The following is a 21,089-nucleotide window of genomic DNA, read 5'->3' on the forward strand; positions in this document are numbered from 1 at the left end:
CAAGGTGTTTCTAAGTAATTCTGCTTTAATTGCTGTTGGGTTATTTATATTTTCTGTATGTCCTGAAAGTTTCGGTACATTGATAGCTTGAGCTCATCTCTGTGAAGGATTTAAACTGGTTGTCTACCTGCCTTCAGAAGGTTAGGGATTAAGGGATTCCATTTCCTTCCTTGGGAATAAAAAGGCATTAGAGAATTATTATTATTATTTATTATTATTATTTTTAATGTTCAAATCCATTCTAACCATACTCTCTTGTGATTATTTCATTTAGATTTCTTCTTTTCCTCCATCAGAATATTGATTAAATTCAGTTCGTTGTCATAGTTATTGCCATGTGATAAACTCGTATTATTCCACAACCAAACTGACTGAACTTTCAACCTTTATCCTTAACGACTTCCGCCCAGATGAGATAAACTTGACGAAGATATTGTCGATATTTCGATGTATTTTTATGTATTAAAGTTGTGGAAGAAACAATGCTGAGGCTCTGAAAATACAGAATGTCTCATAGTATATTTGTTTTTGTATTTAGACATTTATGCATGTAAGCTTAAATGAACAGAGAAATATGAACGAGAAATTAATTCTAAAAACCTACTCAGAAGTGGAATGATTTTCATTCCTATACAAAATCTACATCACGTATTCGTCTCTGTGAAGTCTGATAACGTTCTTTTCACACCTGCGCATGCTCGGAAATGCAACTACTGAGTAACTTCCGTTCCGGTCCACTATTATACGCAGCCATTATACTTTCAGCGCTTGGTTTAAACGACGAAGTTGTTTCTTCACGGTGCAGAAAAGCTTATTTAATTATAATTTCAAAACGAAGCAAGTAGAGTTGATAAAATATCTTCCTTTCATCTTTTATGCAAGGAGGTAAGTTCACTTAATTATTTACCACACCATGAATACAGCAGTAACTTTTTCTTTTCTGGTAAGTAACATTTCATAAAAAAAAAAAAAAATTGCTTCTTCAGTGTGCATACAAACAATACCAACACTTGGCAGCTCATACAAAAATATAATTACGCTGTAATATCCAAGTAAATAAATCCATTTTAGATCTAAGCAAATTAGCATGTCAATGTTAATGACTCACGGCATGAAAATAAAGATTTAAAGACTTGGCAAATATTGTATCATTAACTTTTTAAATTTAAATTAATTATTTTTTTTATTTTTAACTTGTGGGATATCTGAATTTAAACAGGGAAAATACTGTCATATAAAAGATGATTGCTTACATTTTTATTGCGTTTGAGTTGGCACTAGATGTGACGTGTTACATAATAATTTACATGATTTATTAAGACATTTTAAGTTATTTATATTAAAAATAACAACATTATTTACACCTCAGAAAAAATGTGAAAAAAAGAAAGACACTAGAAATTGTTTCGAAAATTCTAAAGGGATATGAAACACCAATTTATTTATTTATTCTTATGGCAAAAGGAATACAGAACAAGGGAGATGTGAAGAAAGTCCTTTTTAGGACTTCCAGGGTAACAAATGGCAATGCTGTAGCCAATGAAGTTTTAACTGAGGCTCGGCTATTGCCGTTACCCAGCCATGACTAGAGCTTTTTAGCTCAATAACACTCCATCCACACAGATTTACTTCATTCAGATGACGGGATAAAGAATCAAGGACTCAGTCCATCGCCCAGTTCTTATAAGAACTATAAGAATACAGAACAACTACAGGTCAATGTCTGGAAAGCCAATCCAATGCCTCATCCGTCACTTTGTGGATGTCCTGTAGGCCATCACCGTGAAATTAGCTCCTTCGGCAGTCGTTCATAATATGAGTAATCGTCTGAGCCACGGGAGAACAATCACAATAAGGATAGTCTAACAGCCTCCATTTATGTAGTCGGTAGCCACATCTTCCTTGGTTAGTTCTGATCCTGTTGATTGATGACCAAATCTTCCCAGTAAGAGCAAAACCAGGCTGCAGGGCAAAGGGATTTTCTACCAGGAAGCCGTTTGTTGGAGATTGTTGAACCAGTATTCTCTCCACATGTCAGGTGTTGATGGCATAGCAGCTGAGAGTTGGTGCAGAGACAGGAGTGGGTTGCTCATTGCTTTATTAAATTCTTCAATCGAGGCTTGTCTTCTCCTTACGTTTGGTGGAGCAATGTTAGATAGGACAAGTAATCAGGAGAGAGGGATGCCTCTCACTGTCCCACTAACTGTCCGCATGATAGAGTTTAGCTGGCTGTCTATAATGTTAGTGCATGCACTGCTTTCCCAGACAGTTGCACAATATTCTGCTGCAGAGAATGCGAAGGCTAGTGCAGACGACCTTAGAACTTCTGCACCACAATCCCAGGTTGTTCCAGCAAGCCTTGAAAGGATATTGTTTCTCGTTTTAATTTTGTTGGACAGGTTGGTCATATGCCTTTTATAGGTTAGGCTTCTGTCCAGGCTAACTCCAAGGTATCTTGGGTGAGGCTCGTGTTCTACCATTTTTCCACAGAAAGAAAGTTTGAGATATCGATTCGCCTCTGCATTGTTCAGATGAAATACTGTGGACACAGTTTTTGTTGGATTTGTCTTCAGGTACCGCTGCTTGAAGTACTCTTCCAGGATGCTCAGATCTGTGTTCAAGGTTGATTCCGGGTTGGCAAACGAGGTAGATTGATGTAGGATTGCTAGGTAATCAGCGTACATATACTTGCTTGAGCTGGTATGTGGTAAGTCGTGCACGTAGATGTAGAGTAAAGGAGATAACACAGAGCCCTGTGGGAGACTGTTGTGAAGGAATCTGGGCCTGCTCTTTTTCCGCCAATATGGACCAGGATCTTTCTGTTGGAGAGAATAGATTCAAAAAGCTGGAAGGTTTTTTGCACCTTATAATATTCCTTGCTTTATGAGGAGGTCCCTAATCCTGTGTCATAAGCTGATGTTAGGTCAATGAAAGTGGCTCCAGATTTAAGTTTCTTCTGGAAGCCTGCTTCAATTTGAGTTGTCAGGGCCAGGACCTGGTCACAGCAACTTCTTCCTGGCCTGAAGCCAGCTTGTTCAGTCGGAGTGCTCTTTCGGTGAGTGGTGAAATTCTTTTAAGAAGAATTCTTTCAAAGAGCTTGAAGGTGGAGCAAAGCAAGGAGATAGGTCGTAGATGTTTTAGAAACTCGGGAGGATACCATCCACTCCTGCAGCCTGGCCATTCTTGGTGAGTTTGAAGGCTACCTGTACCTTTTCCCGAGATACTGGATATACAATAAACACCAATAAAATTTTAATAGACTATAATTATTTTTAAATAATAATAATGTTTCAGAATCGAAAAATATTCCAATTTCGGATATGTTCCATTTTTTTTTTCGCATCACGTTTTGAGATGTTGATGGTATTTGATAGCCTGATTCGCTGAGTGGGTCGCATACTCGCTATTTAAACATCAGATTTCATGTCGTCCACCACTGTGAGACCCCTGATGATGAAGTTCATCGCTTATTGGAGACCTAAAGCAACTTGAAAAACTTCCAAAATATAAATATAATAACAATTTTATAACATAAAATGATAAATATTATTATAAATATTAAAAATATAAAATAACACTTTCTCTCTCTCTCTCTCTCTCTCTCTCTCTCGTAGTGTTACTTAAATTTCTGAAAAGTTTTTTTTTGAATTATGGAGGGGGGGGACTGAAATTTTCTGAAGTAACAATCCTATTTTATTGTAAAGCTGAAACATCTTCTATATGCTGAACGTAATTATAATCATCTTCTATATGATTATGAAAACATGTTTAGTTTTGTATTGATGAGAAAATAAAAATATCTCTTATAATAATGAATGCACATACGATGCTGTTCTTCAGACTTATACAACTTTTTCTCGTAATTTAGTTCGTGAGCGACTCTTTTTCTGAGTCTCACTAGCAATATAGTAGAACAACATAATAATATAGTAAAATTATGTTTTACTCTAAGTAAAACATAGTTTTACTTAGAGTAAAATTTATTCTGCATGTAAGTACAACACGTTTCACAAACATTAATAATTTATTACGTAAACTTCAACTACTCAGTGATGTAACAGAATACAGCTTTACTGGAACATTCTATGCTTCTAACTGACAGGTGTCATTTCCATAAACACAATGGAATGTTCCTTCCAGTCTTAAATATCAATAAATAATATAAAAAAACAACAATAACAAATAAATAGAGATTGAATAGACCATGGCATCGCACATATCGATGAGATAAATGTTGTGTTTCACTCCAATAGGCATTTATGATTTATCAAAAAAGATAAAGCGTTGTAATTTAAGCTGAACCAATTACAAGCACACATATGAGAAATATCAGGTGAAGTATATCAGGAAGAGTAAAACATAACGCAGTGCACTGGAGAATATTTGAGTAATTTTCGAGTTCCTTATTATGAAGTCGAAACGGCTTCGGTTTTACGATGTGTCTGGAACCTAAAGGCAAGTAATATTATTATTTTTTCTCTGTAACATGCATTTAGATGAAAGTATTAACACCATGTTAATTGAAACGTAGGGTCAAAGTAACAAAAAAATGTTTTATTGCTGACTACACTAAATAATTTTTGAAGTCTGAGGAAAACAACTGATTCTAAAACAGCGCAATCAGGTAAGTAAAAAACCTGTAATTAAATCAGCAGTAAGGGAAAAAGGAGAGTTCTTTTATCTTCTTTTAAGTGGTTTTACGGTTCAAAGGTGAACGAAGTTCTGATATTATCAGAATTCCCACAAACTTCTTTTAAAATTTTCACCTAAACATTAATTTGTTAATTGAAAGAAGAAAAAAACCCTGATGTAGCATCCTTCTACCAATCCTATCCATTCCAATAGAAATGAAAATTCAGCAATTCCACCATCACGGAAGGAATCTTCTTTAAAGAGATTTAAAACACACAGAACATTACTAGTTTGATGGATGAATCATTGATGCTTTTCATATTCCCCTTTGTCTGTGAAAGAGGTTCTTTGAGTGGAGTGTTATTGAGCTCTAGGCTCGCCCTCTGAGGGTATTCAGTTTAGCTGCATTCAGCTGAGCATTAGATTGATTTGGGTCTTTTATATTTGTAGTTCGAAGCTTGTTTGATCAACGGGTTTGGAGAATTACTTGCCATGATGAAGAACGTTTCTGCTAGATAATGGAGAAGGGATGTGATGTGGGGAATGTTAACTTCTTTATGAATCTGGGAGTTTCGTATGAACCATGGGTCATCCAAAATCATTCTCAGGCATTTATTCTGTATCCTCTGCAGTTGTTGAATATTTGTGTTCGAGGTATGGCTCCAAGCAGGAGATGCATAAGTGATGACTGAGTGTATTACCGTCTTATATATATGTAGTTTGTTACGTATATCCAGCTTGCTTCTACTGTTGATCATGAGGTAGAGTTGCGCGATTGCGTTAGATGCCTTCGAACCTATGTATTTTATGCGATTGCTGAATTGAAGTATTTTGTCAAGCAGCACGCCGAGATATTTAATTTCAGTCTGCCATGGAATCTTGAATCCTAATAAGTGTATGTCCTTCTTGCTCTGGACCTTCTTTTTGGAAAACATGATAACTAAACTTTTGTGAGAGTTTACTTGAATCCTTCAGTCCATCAGCCACTTTTCTAGTATATGAATACTGCTTTGGAATCTTCTGATTGCCAGTTAGGAGCTTAGAGATCTTGCTAATAAAGCGGTGTCATCTGCATATAATGCAGTGATGGTTGTATTAGGTTTTATGGGATGTCAGCTTTGTGGATTGAAAATAAAAGGGGAGCCAAGAGAGAGCCCCGAGGCACACAGCCAAAATTTTGCGTCTAGTTGATGTAATGTCATTTATTTTGAGTTGCATATATCTGTCTTTGAGGTATGCATCAATCACTTTTATTAGCTTGCTTGGCAGGTTGAATTCTGTGAGTTTATAAAGCAGGCCCTGATGCCACACCTTGTCAAAAGCCTTTCCAGCATCTATGAAGACAGTAGCTGTATGGAGATCCCAATTGTAGCCTTTTGTGAGCTGCTCAACAAGTCTATGTATCTGTTGTACAGTATCAATGGTCTTTACGGAATGCAAATTGCTCTTTTGGAATGTTTCTAACTTGTCCGTTTCAGATTGAAGATTGTGAGAATAACGTTTTCAGCGACCTTACCTAGACATGGTAGAAGGCAGATAGGTCTGTAGCTTTTTGAGAGTTGGGGGTTCTTTCCAGTCTTTTTGATAGGGATGATTTGGGCAGTCGTCCAGATTGTGGGGAAAGTGCTGAAATCTGAAACTGAAATCTGAAAGCTGAAATCTGAACAAGTGGACTATGTTGACTAAATGAATTATAGCTTCTCTGGGTAGCAATTTGATGAAGGCCATCTGGCCCTGGAGCCTTTTTGTTGTTCAGGTGGGTAATTATAAGTGTTATTTCTGCTGGAGAAGTAGGTGTGATAGGGTCTGAATTATCCTGATGTTGTCTTAAGGCTTGCTTGACCCGGCGGTGAATTTTGTAGATAAGGTTGATGTTTAAATTTTCGTACGAGAGGCTACATTGTGTTTACAAGTTGTCGATTAGAGCTTCAGCTTTTTCTTTATCTGTGTGGGCTGTTCCCTTCTTAGTCTGTATTGTGGGAATAAGTCACCTTTTAGTGCAGAGGGATCTTAAGTATTTCCAGATGGAGTTGTCCTCTGGGTTTAAATTAGTCAATTAGGTTTCCCAGTCTTGGTTTCGGTGTTCTTGAAGTGATGCACGGACTTGTCGATTTAATCTGTTCAGTATTGTTTTGTCTTGTGGGGCTCTTGTGTTGTGGTATCTCTTTCGGGCTTTGTTTTGTCTTTTGCTCTTATTAGGTCCAAGATTTCCTCGGGGATCCGGCTGATCGAATGAAAGACCGTAGTTGGGGTAACTGATTTTATTGCTTTTTTGATTTGGCTGGTTAAGTTGTTTACAGCAATGGCTAGCTCCTCTTTATTGAGAATAACGGGAGCTGGGCCGATGTGCTCTGGGAGAATTCTGGAGAGTTTTTCCCATTATATAAAGGAGTGCGGAGGAGTGAGTTGCTCTAGCGTACCGAGCTTAAGATCGATGGGGTTCTGGTGGGAAGACAACTCGTTCAGTGTTTCTAGCTGATACCGGTATCTAATGTTTCTGAGGATGACTATGTAAAGTACATCTGAGCTTCCAACTGGACTGTGATGGGTGGGTTCTGTAGGTCCGGCTATAGCTATAGAGTTTTGTGTTGAATAATTGTTTAATAGACGACACCTTTATTGTTGATTGTGGAGCTGATCCAAGCTGTATGTTTGGTGTCGAAATCTCCAGCCATAATAATAATGGAGTCCGTAGAGCAGAGAATGGAATCTAAATCAGATGCCAACAATGGGATGCTAGGTGGGTTGTATGCAGAGTAGGTTTTGATGCTGCCGTTATTGAGAATATGACTTCAATGCCTGTTATCTCAAAGTTCTTGGTTTGCGGATTGGTCAGGGTGTTGTGGCTTAGGTAGTTTAATGAATACGGCTGTGTCACCTCCACTGGCGGCGAGTCCATGTGTTTTGTACAAAACGTAGCAACGTAATTTAGGGCAATTAGCTGACCTGAGATGTGTTTCATTTACTAAGACTATATCAGGATTGTATCTCTGAGAGTGAACTCTTGCAGTTCCCGGATTTTGTTGCTCATTCCATTTGCATTCCACGCAGTGATGATGAGGGAGATTGGCTTATATTTTCTTTTATTCATGATTGAGGGCTGTCAGAATTGATTGAGTGCCTTGCAGGAATCTTTTCGTCTAGGATGGTGAAGGATTTGTCATACTGAATTCCTGTAACATGGTAGATAGTGAGGCAGTTAATACTGACGTTAGATTAGAGCTCATTTGTTCATGAGATGGAATAGCCTTAGTTCGTACGGCCTAGGCATACGTTTTGGTCACTGCTGCAGTTTGTTTTCCTTCCTGAGTTGTTCGAATTAGAGATTATTTGCAGCAGGGAGCGGTCTGCACGGCTGCCTTGAATGTCGCTGCGGGGCGGTGGCAGGGCAGAATTTGCTGACCCGCGGTTCTTTGCGTGTGCAATTCACCCCTTGTAGTTGGCAGGATGAGGTCCTCCTCCGTAGTTGGCGCATTTAGCTGGCTTGGATCTTGGTGCATGTGATGGTCTGGTGGCCCTCGCCGAATTTTCGACACCTGAAGTTGGCCTTACATAGTTTTTTTGGGCGTAGCCAAACCTTTAGCACCTGTGGCACTTCCCAGCTGACGACGTTTTCCTTAGCGGCTCAGTGGAAATTCTAAGGCCACAGATAGCGGTTAGTTCGTATATATCTTTTTCTGCATCTTGTCAATCTCTACCAGCACCAGTGACATAGACCGTTTATCTGACCAGAGCATCCTGCTCACTTTGACTGGGGTCAGGCCCTGACTCATAAGGTCAGCAGTGATTTCTTCAGGGGTGATACCTTCGATGATCCCACGAAGTATCATCTTCAAATTCTTTTCACTGGGTAAAGCAAATGTATGGTAAGGAAGACTTTTGTTGCCCATTAGCTTTGTGATTTGTCTATAGTCAGTTACTGAGGCCGGCTGGATTTTGATTCCTTCCTCTAAGTTTTTAGCCGAGGAATATGAGATGTTATGTTCCCTAAAGGTTGATGAGACAATGGTCCATTTACCGTTTTCCATTAATATAACAGGGGGAGCCTTTCAGTGTTCCTCGGGACATCCTGTGTTGATGAGTCTTCATCCATCTGGTCCTCTGTAGTTCTGCATCATTTGTTAGAATGCTCCCCTGTGAATTGTTTTGGTGAGGGAATTTTGATGGCAGAATACTAATGAATTTTCCTTGTGTTGCCTCCTCCTCCTCTCCATCCTGATCATTCGTTTGAGTATACTGCTTTATAAAACCTGGCCAGTCGGATTCAAGCTTGTCCATTACGAACTTCAGTACCTCTAATGACTGCTCCTTATTAAGGATCCACTGCTCTTTGATGTTTTCCATATCGAGGTGGCGTCTCTTGCCAGCCGGAACTTTTTGAGTGCAGTAAAAGAATGCGGGAGTCTTTACAGTGAAGTAAGCCTGTTGGCCTACAAATATAATCCCGCGGGGCTAGGGACCTGCCAGCAAAAATCCTGTAGACTACTAGCAATGTAATGTCCTACTAAATGGGGAAAGGAGTGTCAAGAACTCATTTGGCCACAGTGAAAACCTACCCCCCTAAAATACCATATATCCACCACTGGTCTTCATAGCGGGTGGGGCCTACACGGACATCGGACCTCTTGCATGTTTCATGAAGAGGGGGAGACAGTAGGAATCAAACTGTGTTAGTGCCAGTGCAATGGGAGTTCCCCGAAAAACTTTGTGTAAAATTCAATCAGGCACAGTCTAAGATAACACGTCCGATCTCCAAAACAATTCAATCAGAGTGAAGAGTGTGAAAGTGAAAATCGTTTGTATTTTACCTCGCTATGACAAAAATGAATCAAAAAGAAGGGCTATGATGGCAACCGATTCGATGCGCAGGCTATGAAAAAGGAATGGATGTGTGGAGTGAGTTTGAGGGAAGATTGGATTTGTATAAGAGGGATGACCTACACCTGAATGCGAAAGCTGAATGGCCTACACCTGAATGAGTCTGGAAAAACTAATAACTGGTATGAGACCGAACACAGAGAGTCAGGGAAACTAAATTATAAAGAGAGGAATGGTGTGAATGTGAGGATAAGTGCGAAAATCGTATATATCTGTGTTGTTAATGATGGGAATGGGATTTTTCATGGGAATGCTGACGAGGTGAGAACGATTTCGGGTTTGTGTTCGTCCGATTCGGACCAATCATATGTGTGCAAAGATGTCTACATGCGTAAGACATTAGAGAAGAAGAGAGATCTGCAAGTTGTCCAATTGGGTCAGGCAGACTGCAAACAAGGGTATACTAAAGAACATGAAGGTAGATTATTATTATGTCTGTACACGAATGCTAGGAGTATCGGAAACAAAAGGGTATAGTTAGTTGCCTTAGTCAATATGGTGCAACCTCAGATGGTAGGAATTAGTGAGACCTCGCTATCAGAATCAGACCTATTAACTGGTATGGAGTGTCATCGGTATTTTTAGGAAGGATAGAGTGGATAGGAGAGGAGGGGACGTGCTGCTAATGATACTGTATGACTTAAATCAAGTTAAGAGTTAAGACCTATGAATGTAGTAATACTACTAACCGTATTTCACGTGGCATTGAGTTTGAAGCCATCTGGTGTGAGGTGGAATATAACAAGACAAATTACACAGTGGGGTGTTGTTACAGACCTGGTGGAGAGGTTGCTGGTGATGAAGAAATGCATCACCAAATAGAAAAGGTGAGCGCGAAAAGAGTAACATAATGGGAGACTTTAATTATACAGATATTGATTGGGTAGCAGTAGAATCTCGTGAGAAAAATGATAATTCATTTATTGAGCTGTTGCGGGGAACGTTCCTCACGCAGCATGTGATAGAAGGAACTCGAGGTCAAAGAGTGCTAGATTTGATTATAGTGTCAGAGGGCATTTCAGTTAAAGACATAACTATTCTGCCTCCAGTTGGTGACAGTGATCATGCGGTACTCACTTAGGAAGTGACTAAGTCTATGAATGTTCCATTCAGAAAAGGTTACATATTGAACTACAAAGCAGGAAATTATGACCAGCTGAGGAGTACACTGAGTTCAGTGGAATGGCATCGGTTGCTGGATGGAAAGGATATCTACAGTGCACGGGAAGCATTTAAACAATATTTAAATGATGCGCTATCAGAATGTGTCCCAAGAGTTCGAAGAATAAATAGAGTAGGAGTCAAATGGGTGTGTAATCTTATTAAGCAAGAGATTCATAAGAAAAGGATGATGTGGAAGGAATACAGTGTGCATAAGGAGGACGTCCGTTATGAACGTTATAAGCAGCAGGCTAGAATAGTCACAACTGTTGTACGGAAAGCAAAGTCTGATTATGAAAAGAAACTGTCTCTGCGTGCGAAAGACAACTCACAAGAATTCTATAGATATGCTGCAAGTAAAAGAAAGAATGATTACGAAAGAATAAATCTTCTAAATCCAGATGGAGTGAGGGTTACTGATGCAGAAGAGGTTGTTCAACTAATGAGTGCCCATTTCGTTAAAAGCTATCACCCTAGTGAACGCAACATTGAACTCAGTGCTACCTCTTCACTAGATGATGAAACGCAGGTGTGTGTGAGGCCGAGGTATTAGAACTGTTGCGCAAACTGAATAAGAATTCAGCTATAGGGACTGATGGAATATCATCACGTGTGCTAAAAGAGTGTTCAGTTGAAGTGGCCGTTCCTTTGACCAGGCTGTTTAATATGAGTCTCAGTACAGGGAAGATTCCCCAGGAATGGAAAGAATGTAAGGTAATTCCATTGCATAAGGGTGGTGCAAAGACCTATGTGTTCAGCTGTCGACCAATTAGTATCTCAGGAGTGGTGGTGAAGATATTAGAAAAATTAGTTAGGGTCCACATTCAGGAATGGATTAACAGTGAATCTCTATTTTGCAATGAACAACATGGGTTTACCAAGGGAAAGTCATGTTTTAGCCACTTGCTCACATTCTATGACAATGTTACCATTGAACCAGACATGATAATTTTGGATTTTGCTAAGGCTTTTGAACAGAATACAGCATGTAAGACTCTTGCATAAAATGGAGAATATGGGTTTGAATTATACAATATTAGCATGGATAAGAGTATGGCTCACTGACAGATATCAAAAAGTGGTACAACTAGGGATCTGAGTCTGCAAGGTTTAAGGTAACAAGTGGTGTACCACAAGGATCAGTGCCTGTTCCACTCTTTTCAATCTGTACATTAATGATATTGGGAAGGATTTCACAAGCGACATGAAGTTATTTGCTGATGATGCAAAGATAGGCAGGGTAATCATGAATGCTGCTGATATGCAGTCCTTGCAGAATGTTTTGAATTAGCTGGAATTGTGGGAATGAGTGTCACTTCAATGTCAGTAAATGTAAAGTCATTCACTTCGGCATGATTACTTATCCAATGACGTATTATATTGGTGGAATTAGGCTAGAGGAAACTGATGAGGCTAGTGATCTTGGAGTGTTAATAGACAGGAAGTTGAAGTTCAAGGGCCATATGGCAAAGATTGCAAATACAACTCAAAAGATAATTGCAATGCTCAAACGAACGTTAACATGTAAAGATAAGGATGTTATTTTGCCTCTTTACAAGGCCTTGATAAGACCTCACGTAGACTATTGTGCGCGGGTCTGGTCTCCTGGTTTCCGTTGTGATTCTGATATATTGGAGAGAGTACAAGGGCAAGTGTTAAAAATGATATTAGGATTGTGGAACACTGATTATGAAGACAGATTGAGAATTTGTAGACTGCAGACACTAGCAAATAGGAGAAAGAGGGGGTGATATGATTGAGATTTACAAGCTGCTGAAAGGTTCATACAGGATTTCAATTAATGGGATTTTTCAATTTATAGAGGGTGGGGAAAGGACGAGAGGGCATTCTTGGAAGCTGAGAATGAAGGCTGCCAAGAATGGTGTAAGGGCCAGATTTTTCTCTCAGACGGTGGTGCGTGATTGGAATGGATTGCCATTGGATTTTGCGAGTGCCAGCAGTGTGAATGAATTCAAGAATAAGTATGATAGCTAGTGTGTAGAATGTGGCCTCCCTCGATGAGTCTCTGACTCCCTGGAGGTATCTCTTAATAATAATAATAATAATAATAATAATAATAATAATAATAATAATAATAATAATAATAATAATAATAATAATAATAATAATAATAACAATAATAATAATAATAATATTTCACCACAGCAGAATAAAACCAATGCCATTACTTCAGTGTCTCGCTATTTGAAGCTCTTATACAAAATACAAAAGAAAAGCAAATGCTGAGAATCATTGCTATTTAAAACTTCAACTTCAACTTTACTGACTCCAAGGTTGAAGCAAGATGTTTTTCATATTCCCCGTTATCTGTAGAGGACAGTGTAGGGATAAGGTGTTAATGAGCTATGAAAGCTCTGATCATGGCAGGAGGGTAACAGCAACAGCCGAACCTCAGTTAAAACTTCATTGGTACAGCATTGCCATTCATTACCCTCCAAGGGTATTGGATTGTCTTCATCTCCTATCCAGCAGCCACACCAACCCCAGCAGATTTTATTTATATCAATAGTATCAACTATATATAATGGTTAAAAGATATTTTTAAGAATTTTAAAGAAAAGCTTTAAAAATATTTTAAAAAATGTATAAAGTTTTGTTTATATTTAAAAATAAAATACGATTTCTAAAATAAAATTTCAAATATTTATATTTTTACAAAAATATATTTTATTTGTATTAGAAAAGCGTTTTTCTGTTCAGACTTAGTAGATATTTACATTTAGTTAATATCGATAGTTCAGATCAATGTTTTCGATTGGTACACGTTAGCTTTGGATCAAGGGATACGTCTGTTTGTACGATATAGAAGTATAGACCACAGGAACACACATATAAATGTATATTCGTGTCCAAAAGCTAAGGACCAACTACATTTTTATCTGCATATGAAAACATTTTCATCATTACAGCGAAATGTGGACATAAATTTATTGTCAGCATACTAATAAATTATATTACACAAATATGTGTTATAAATTTCGTGCAAATTAAATTGCAATTACAAAAATTACAAATTTCCTAATGAATTAATATAGTGCGCTTACAGAACAGTATGCAGAGAGATATTTCAGTGTGGAACTTTTCCACCCCCAAACTGCGAAGCATCTCTCTCAACGTCGTACACCAAGTGATTCAGGAATTCTTGAGAAAAACTAGCCCACTCCTCCTTCAGAGCAAGGATAAGGCCCTGTTTGTTTTCTGGAAGGAGTTTCGAGCAGCAATGCGTTTCCTATTGGGTCTCTGGGGAGCGTGTTGGTTCCTCGATTCGATTGCTATCTTCGGCCTCCAGAAGTATCGCCACTGCTCTTGTACGATATAGTGTGATACTGACATCCATAAAAATGAATTCTTCGCCTACAGCATCACGGAACAATCGAACATGCCGTTGAAGAACTTCGTTGCAATATCGTTCACCACTCATGGTCTCTTTTTGCCAGCACTTGTAGCGCGGTGTTTCCATTAAGCATAATACCTCCCTACACCAGCATCTGTCTCTCATAATATCCCATTCACTTCAAGTTACACAAAGTGTCGTCTAGAATCGGAGGGATGACTAAAACGACTCTCATCAATACAGAGTATATTAGCCCATTGGTGTTTTGTCCAATTTTTATGGATACAACACAACTGCAAACGTGCTCTACGATGAGCTGTGGATAAAAGAGACGCAGACCACAGGCCTTCGGGCGTATAGGTCTATTTTTCTCAGACGTCTCTCCCAAGTTTGTCGAGATATCTGAGAATTTATGCTTGAATGGAGCCGAATTGCAAGTTTTAGGTGTGATCATTGCCGTGATGCGTCGATTATGTTTTGTTTTTAACTAAAGATCTGTCTTCATGCCCCGTGGTAGAGTGAGGGCTACATCTTAATAAAGGTCTGGAAGACATTTCTTTAGTTAGAAACGCTTCCCGGAGCCTGGATACAACACTATGTGAGATTCCAAATTCTCTGGCAATATCAGTAATTCTGCAGCCTTCTTCAAGATTTCCAATAATTCTTCCCCGCGTGAAATCATCTAGATGATGTCTTTGAGACATTACAAGATATCCAAGTATGAACTTTTATTCCTTTACGGAAACAGCTTCCTTTAGACACAATTCCCTTAGCGTGACCATTTTGCGTGCGAGATTCGAAAATTTGAATGTGAATCCGCTTTCTACTCGAAATTGTCAGTTATACAAATTTCCTGAAGCTTAATGAATTGTATTTGCGGTTGTTGTCTTCAGAAATATTGTTCGTCGTTAGGTTTTGGACATCAGTGTAGTTTGTTTCTGAAACAACCCTGTGTAGCTCAGTGGAAGTGCCGTGTGCCGTCCACGGTGCTACATCGTGGCAACTTCTGTTACAGTCGCCGACTAACGGAACTTTTTTTCTGAACCATTTGTCGACCGGTTCCCGAGTTACTCTATATCTGGCACGGGCAAACGGTTCTTTTTTCCACGATGTTGGGGTTTTTCGTACCGTAAAACTCAAGAACATCGACCGTAGAACCCCCACTGTTTTCGGACAGTAAAACATAGGGATCACGAGAGCATCTCTTTGTTATTCGTAAAGAGAAAGAGATGATGGCACTTTGACAAGTTCCCTCCATTCTAGGATTGTTTTTATCTGGTTGCTCACAATGTGTTTATCATTGAGACTCTGGATATTACTAAGTCTCTTAATTAAAAATCTCTTCAAATCAAGACTGATCTCCTGTTTCTTTTGCTGCATAGAGAATATCTAGTTTACTATCAGCAGAAATGTTCTTTCGTTTGTTTTTCTTTGGGTTATATGGAGGAAGAAGAAAATTAGGCAAACAAGACTGAAATTTTCGACCTTCGGTTTCTTCATTTCTCAACTTTCAGTACAACAGATGTACACTTGATATAGACGTCGCTGAATTCTTGACAAAGTAGTTGCATCAATGCTAATAAGGCACCTAATATTAGCATTCAATGTTCGGCTTATGAATTAAATAGCGAACAGGAACTAAGTTTCAACTTTATGTTGCTTTCAATATTTTGAGGTTATCATTTACTCAAATTAACAACATGACAGAAAGTAATAAAAGTATGAAGTCTATTTCTCGCATAGGAGCAATGCCGTTTCTAGTTACATAGAAAGTGGGTAACTAAGTTCATCGGAATTCTGTTTCCTTTTCAAACAAAAACGTGTTTTTCCTCCAGTGCATTTGAGGAACCTAATGTGGAAGTGACCAGAAGACCATTGCTCTTAATGCCTGTTTCTGATCTGTTTTACGTTTGCGAGAAAGAACGACACTGTACTATGAGGATATTCGAAAGAGTTTTGATGGAATGGGGTGGTTAATCCATATCCAGTGGTCTCCTATGTGTGTATTATTGGCTGGTTCACCTGTTTTCAAGGACAAAAATCTTGAATTTTTGGGAAGAAAAACGTTTCCACCTCCGTATGAGGCAGCTAACCCATCATTAGTTGAAAAACCCTGATAAAGGCTTCTTCGCTGCCTAAACGGAATTCGAACCCAGGTCATTTCAAGCGTACGACATTGGCCAAACCAACTGAACTTGGAAGCTCTCCAAAGCCTCGTTAAATGACTGAAACCAAAATCCAATAACTTTGTTTTATCTACAAACAGTTAAATCCTTGAAATGCATCTTGAGTTTAATTCGTACGGGCTAATTAACTTTGTTCACGACTTAAAAACTTATTGGGTTTCAATCGTACGTTTAAAAAAGAAAAACTATTTAAATACACAACCAAATATCATGTGGATCACAAATAGTTCCTTTAGTCTGATTTTTATATAAATTTGTTTCTTTTAGAGTGGAAAAAACTCAACTGGACAATTGACATCACCGATTTCTCAAAGTGTGCTGTTACCAATGAGCGGTTCTGATGGGTTCGAAATCTGTTTCACCATCATATGCGGCTTCCTGATTCAGATTTGTGTCGAACTTTGCATCCAGGCTTGTCGGGAAGAGGACTGCACTTGCTGGGGCCATAACTCTTCCTCGCCTTCTTCTTACGAACAATTTGTGAATCCTCCTCCAGTTACACAGCAGATCTATCGTCGTGTGTCTACAGTTTCCTTGGCCACAGCACCTACTCTCGATGATGAACCACCTCCCTATCAACCACAACAAGAAATGAGAGATCCCCCTTTTACTGATGCAGAGGTCAAGTCGAATTTCGAGAAAGAAACCTCAGAGGATCCTCCATCATACAGCGATCTGTTTGGGAAATAACCAGGAATCAAACCCAAATGTAAGTTAGTATCAAGTGGGCGTGCACACTAACTGTACTGCATAAAATTCACATTTCTGGAGATCCTTTTAAGAAGACTTTATCTCATTGTCTCATCTATGTTAAAAAATATTATTATTATTATCGGAGACCTATCAGGAGTCAGGGACTCATCGAGGAGGCCACACATAACCAACACCATCAGTAATAACTTTTCTCTAATTCACTCACACTACCAATAATCTCAACCTCCAAAGAGGATCAATTCCCATCACGAACCACTCTAAGACAGAAAAACATATCCCTCACACCTTCTTCACTGCATCTATTCTCAACATCCACGGATGCTCTCTTGTCTTCTCTCCGCCCTCGATCAAATGAAAAATTCTATCTACTGATGACCTGTATGATCCTCTCGATAAATTTTGAGTCTTATTCATATCATCCCCTCATTTCTGATGTTTTCTATTGTCTGAGGTCCACAAATATTCCATCTGTCTTCCGCAATCTCCCAAATTCACATTTAACACTCCCCTTTGCACTATCTCCACTGTATCAACATTACAGAAACCAGGAGACCAGACCGGTGTACAATAGTCTAAGTGAAGCTGTATCAACGCAGAAGCAAAATGATTTCCTTATCTCCTTACATTCTAAGGTACATTTCCGCACTGCAATTATCCTCTCAGTTGTATTTGCAGTCTTTGATATACATCCATGAACTTCAATTTCCTATCTACAAAACTCTAAAACCCCTAGTCCTCCCCCCTAGCCTGATCAGTTTCTTCTAACACATAATCTAATTAAAATGACATGGATATTCCATCACACCAGAATGCATGAGTACATTCATTATGTTCAATGTAGTACCTATCTTTGCATCATCAGCAAATAACTGTATATCACATATCAAATCCTTCCTAATGTCATTATTGTACAGATTGAATAGCAATGAACCAAAGACTGTTCCCTGTGGTACACCACGGATTAACTTAAATTTTGCAAATTAACATCCCCCGTATACTATTTCTTGATATCTATAAATCGGTCGTTTTTGTCCACACCAATATTTTATAATCTACTTCCATATTCTCCAACGTATGCTCCAATTTTCACAGTATTCTGTGAAAAGACTTCCAATAACTCTGAACTATCCAAAGAAGCATTGCTGATTTCATGTGCCCGATTGCTACGATATAATCTCTTTGAAACTATCTCAGAAAGAGAAGGCTTCAGAGAGATGCATCATAATTCTGGTAGTGTGTGGTATTGTCGAGTTCTGATAAGAATTAACACATTTCAGTGCAATCAATTCTAAATAAGACCTTCAAATTTAAATTTACCTTGCTATCGAAATATAGAACATTTCCTATTTTTTTATGAAAGACAACAGATGGCGCCACACTTACTCAGAACGTACTTACTGATTTATTATACACAGTAACATTAGCAAAAGTTTCCAGTTTGGTAATTCTAAATAAATATATATTTTATCTAAGATAGATAATTTTTTGTTTTGTTTAACCATACAGGTATCATTTTCTGGATTAGGATTTCTTCTTTTTATTCCTCTTTCCAGATTATTTGAATACTACAATGACCTTTCTTCCTGTTTTAAGCTTACTCGTAGATTCACAATACCATGCACAAGTTCGAAACCAAATCCTCCGAAATATGACAATGACAGTTGTTTATTCTCATCACATATACAGAATATTTAGAAATATACATTCAAATATTTCTATTATATTTTCTTATATTACTATTATATTATTTCTTATATTTCAAGTATTGCTATCATATGTTCGTTTTTACATTCATTATTATAGGACAACCTCCAGGGAGCCCAAAGATTCATCGAGGAAGGGCCTACTCTACAACTCTCTCTCCACCACGCATTCCACCAACAGAGTGCACTATACCAACGCCATCTACCGCCGACCATCACCACTAGTATTTTCACAACCATCCATGCTCACTGCGGGATTCGAACCAGCAGCCTTGTGGCTGGAGCGCGGATACGCTAACCACTCGGCCAGCCGTGCTGGCAAAGAAACGTTTCCGTCGAGGGGGATTTGAACTAGCAGCCTATGGATGTCACCATTTTACCTCTACAGTCCCACTGCTTTTCCAGCTGAGCTATCGACGAAACATATCCACCACTATTTATTTTAGGCTGATTATATTGTTATAGACAAATAAAAATATTTTCGTTATATATACAAAACAACTAACAAAGAATCGTTTACTTTCCATTGCATCGACAGCTCTGCTCCAGCAAAATAATAAAAAATTATATTTAAAATGAAAAGGAATAATAATAAAAAAAAAATAATAAAAAAAATAATAATAATATCTGAGTGTCATTGCTTATGTTTTCAGCATTTTCTCCAATGATCAGCATAATTAACATATCCTAAAATTAGTGTTTGCTAGTGTTATCTTTTCCAATTTCTCTAATACAGTTCTTTAAGCTGAGTTACAGCTTTCGAGAACCGCAGAAGAAGAAGATAAAGCAAATAAAAAAGTGCTTGCGTTCCATGTTGTACTCTGTGAAGGAACACGTTAAAAATAGACGGATTTATTTAATAAAGAGGTAAACAGAAGTTAGTTGCATGTCTTAGAACTCAGTTAATAGTTTATAAAAAAGCTAAATAATAATAATAATAAAAAAATAAATAAATGATACAAAACATCCTTAGTCCAATATGGTACTGGTATGCATTACAGATTCCCAACATTTCTTAAATTAGAATCACAGAAAAAAATAAAATAAGCATATTATGCTATTGAATTAAGTAAAAAAAAAATTAACATTTAGGTTTTAGTTCCATTTAGTTCTTGCTGATAAGGACACGGTGTTTTAATTCGGTTAATGTAAAGTTTTGTTGTATTAATCCTGTGAAGGGTATCTGTTTGTACTTCCCTCAGAGCTCCAACACGTCCCTTAGCAAAAGGTTTATTATTTTAAGATATTCTTGGTTATCCCACAGAAATCAAAGATCAAAATTGGATCTGAAGTTGCACTTTCGGAAGTTGCAGTGTTCTGAATAATAAAAGAAATTACGACCACCGTCACTATGTCCTGAAAGTACCTTTTATTTATATTCGAAAAGCACTAAATTTATTCCTGATTTTTCAGACGTGAAATCTATTAATAATCTTGGTTTATTGGACTTTTCAGGAAGTTTGACCAAATTCTTTACTTGCTCTCGGTAAAGCTGTGATGTGCTAGTTTGTTACCATATTCTTCCACACGATTTCTATTGAATAAAAATAGCAGAAATGGTGGCCTGTTGTTCAATTACATATGCATTGATATGTAGGAAGTATAGGAAGTCTGTTCAAAAAGCTCATGGATAATAATTATTATTATTATAACGAAACTGACCCTCTATTGTATTGTTTTTATATACACAGTCTAGCCATAAATACTACTACGACGTGAACAGCGCATAAACGTTTAATCTATCAGTAAATCATTTATAGTTTTCAGCATATACAAACATATAGCAGCACTCAGTGTTCGAAATGTCCCCCTTTTGCCTTCACGCACTCCCGAAGTCTGTGAGGCTACATATCGATGGCGGCACAAGCAACATCCAACGGAAACGCTGCCACTGCACGCTCCAAATCTACCTTCAGGCTGGCGAAGCTAGTGGGTCGTTTTTTGCAGCTTTCTCTCTCTCTTAAGCTCCGATCACAATTTGAAGTCCAACGGATTCAGATTTGGGAGACGGTCAATCAGATGGTGAATGTGCTCAGGCACATTTGCCTCCAACCACTGTTGAGTGGTCCTCGCCTTGTGTGCAGGGGATGTTAGAAAGTCCACTGCCTACTGCGAAACAAGGTGTTGTCCAGGGCCATAACCACAGGTTCCCGCACGTTGTCCTGATTCATTTTGGAGGAGATTTTCATCCCTTTCTCACAGAAATGTAACTTGCATAACCCTATAAGTCATCCTCCCACCCAACCATCACTGACGCAGGGTCATGACCTCTCTGAATCCTGGGTGCTATGGCACGTGCTGTGCGACCATCCTGGCCACATATCCGATGGTTTTGGCGGATAAACAGCAGTTCAATATTTATCCTCTGAGGATACAGAGATATCCTTTGAGGTGTAGAATTAAAACTCTGGTTGCAAAAAAAAAAATAACATTTCCTTTGGGCCATACTCTGACATATAT

General features: G+C 38.3%; 1 long non-coding RNA gene across 1 annotated transcript; it reads left to right on the forward strand.

The window, feature by feature from the left end:
• Positions 1 to 778: 778 nt before the first annotated feature.
• LOC150109631 (uncharacterized) lies at positions 779 to 19,174 on the forward strand. Its single transcript, XR_016549949.1, has 3 exons — positions 779 to 885; positions 16,480 to 16,921; positions 18,730 to 19,174. It is a non-coding gene; the product is annotated as an uncharacterized LOC150109631 (long non-coding RNA).
• Positions 19,175 to 21,089: the final 1,915 nt, after the last annotated feature.

The sequence above is a fragment of the Typopeltis vanoorti genome, chromosome 2 (genome assembly GCF_054136105.1).
Source record: "Typopeltis vanoorti isolate ZY-2024b chromosome 2, IOZ_Tvanoo_1.0, whole genome shotgun sequence".
Classification (NCBI taxonomy): Eukaryota; Metazoa; Arthropoda; class Arachnida; order Uropygi; family Thelyphonidae; genus Typopeltis; species Typopeltis vanoorti.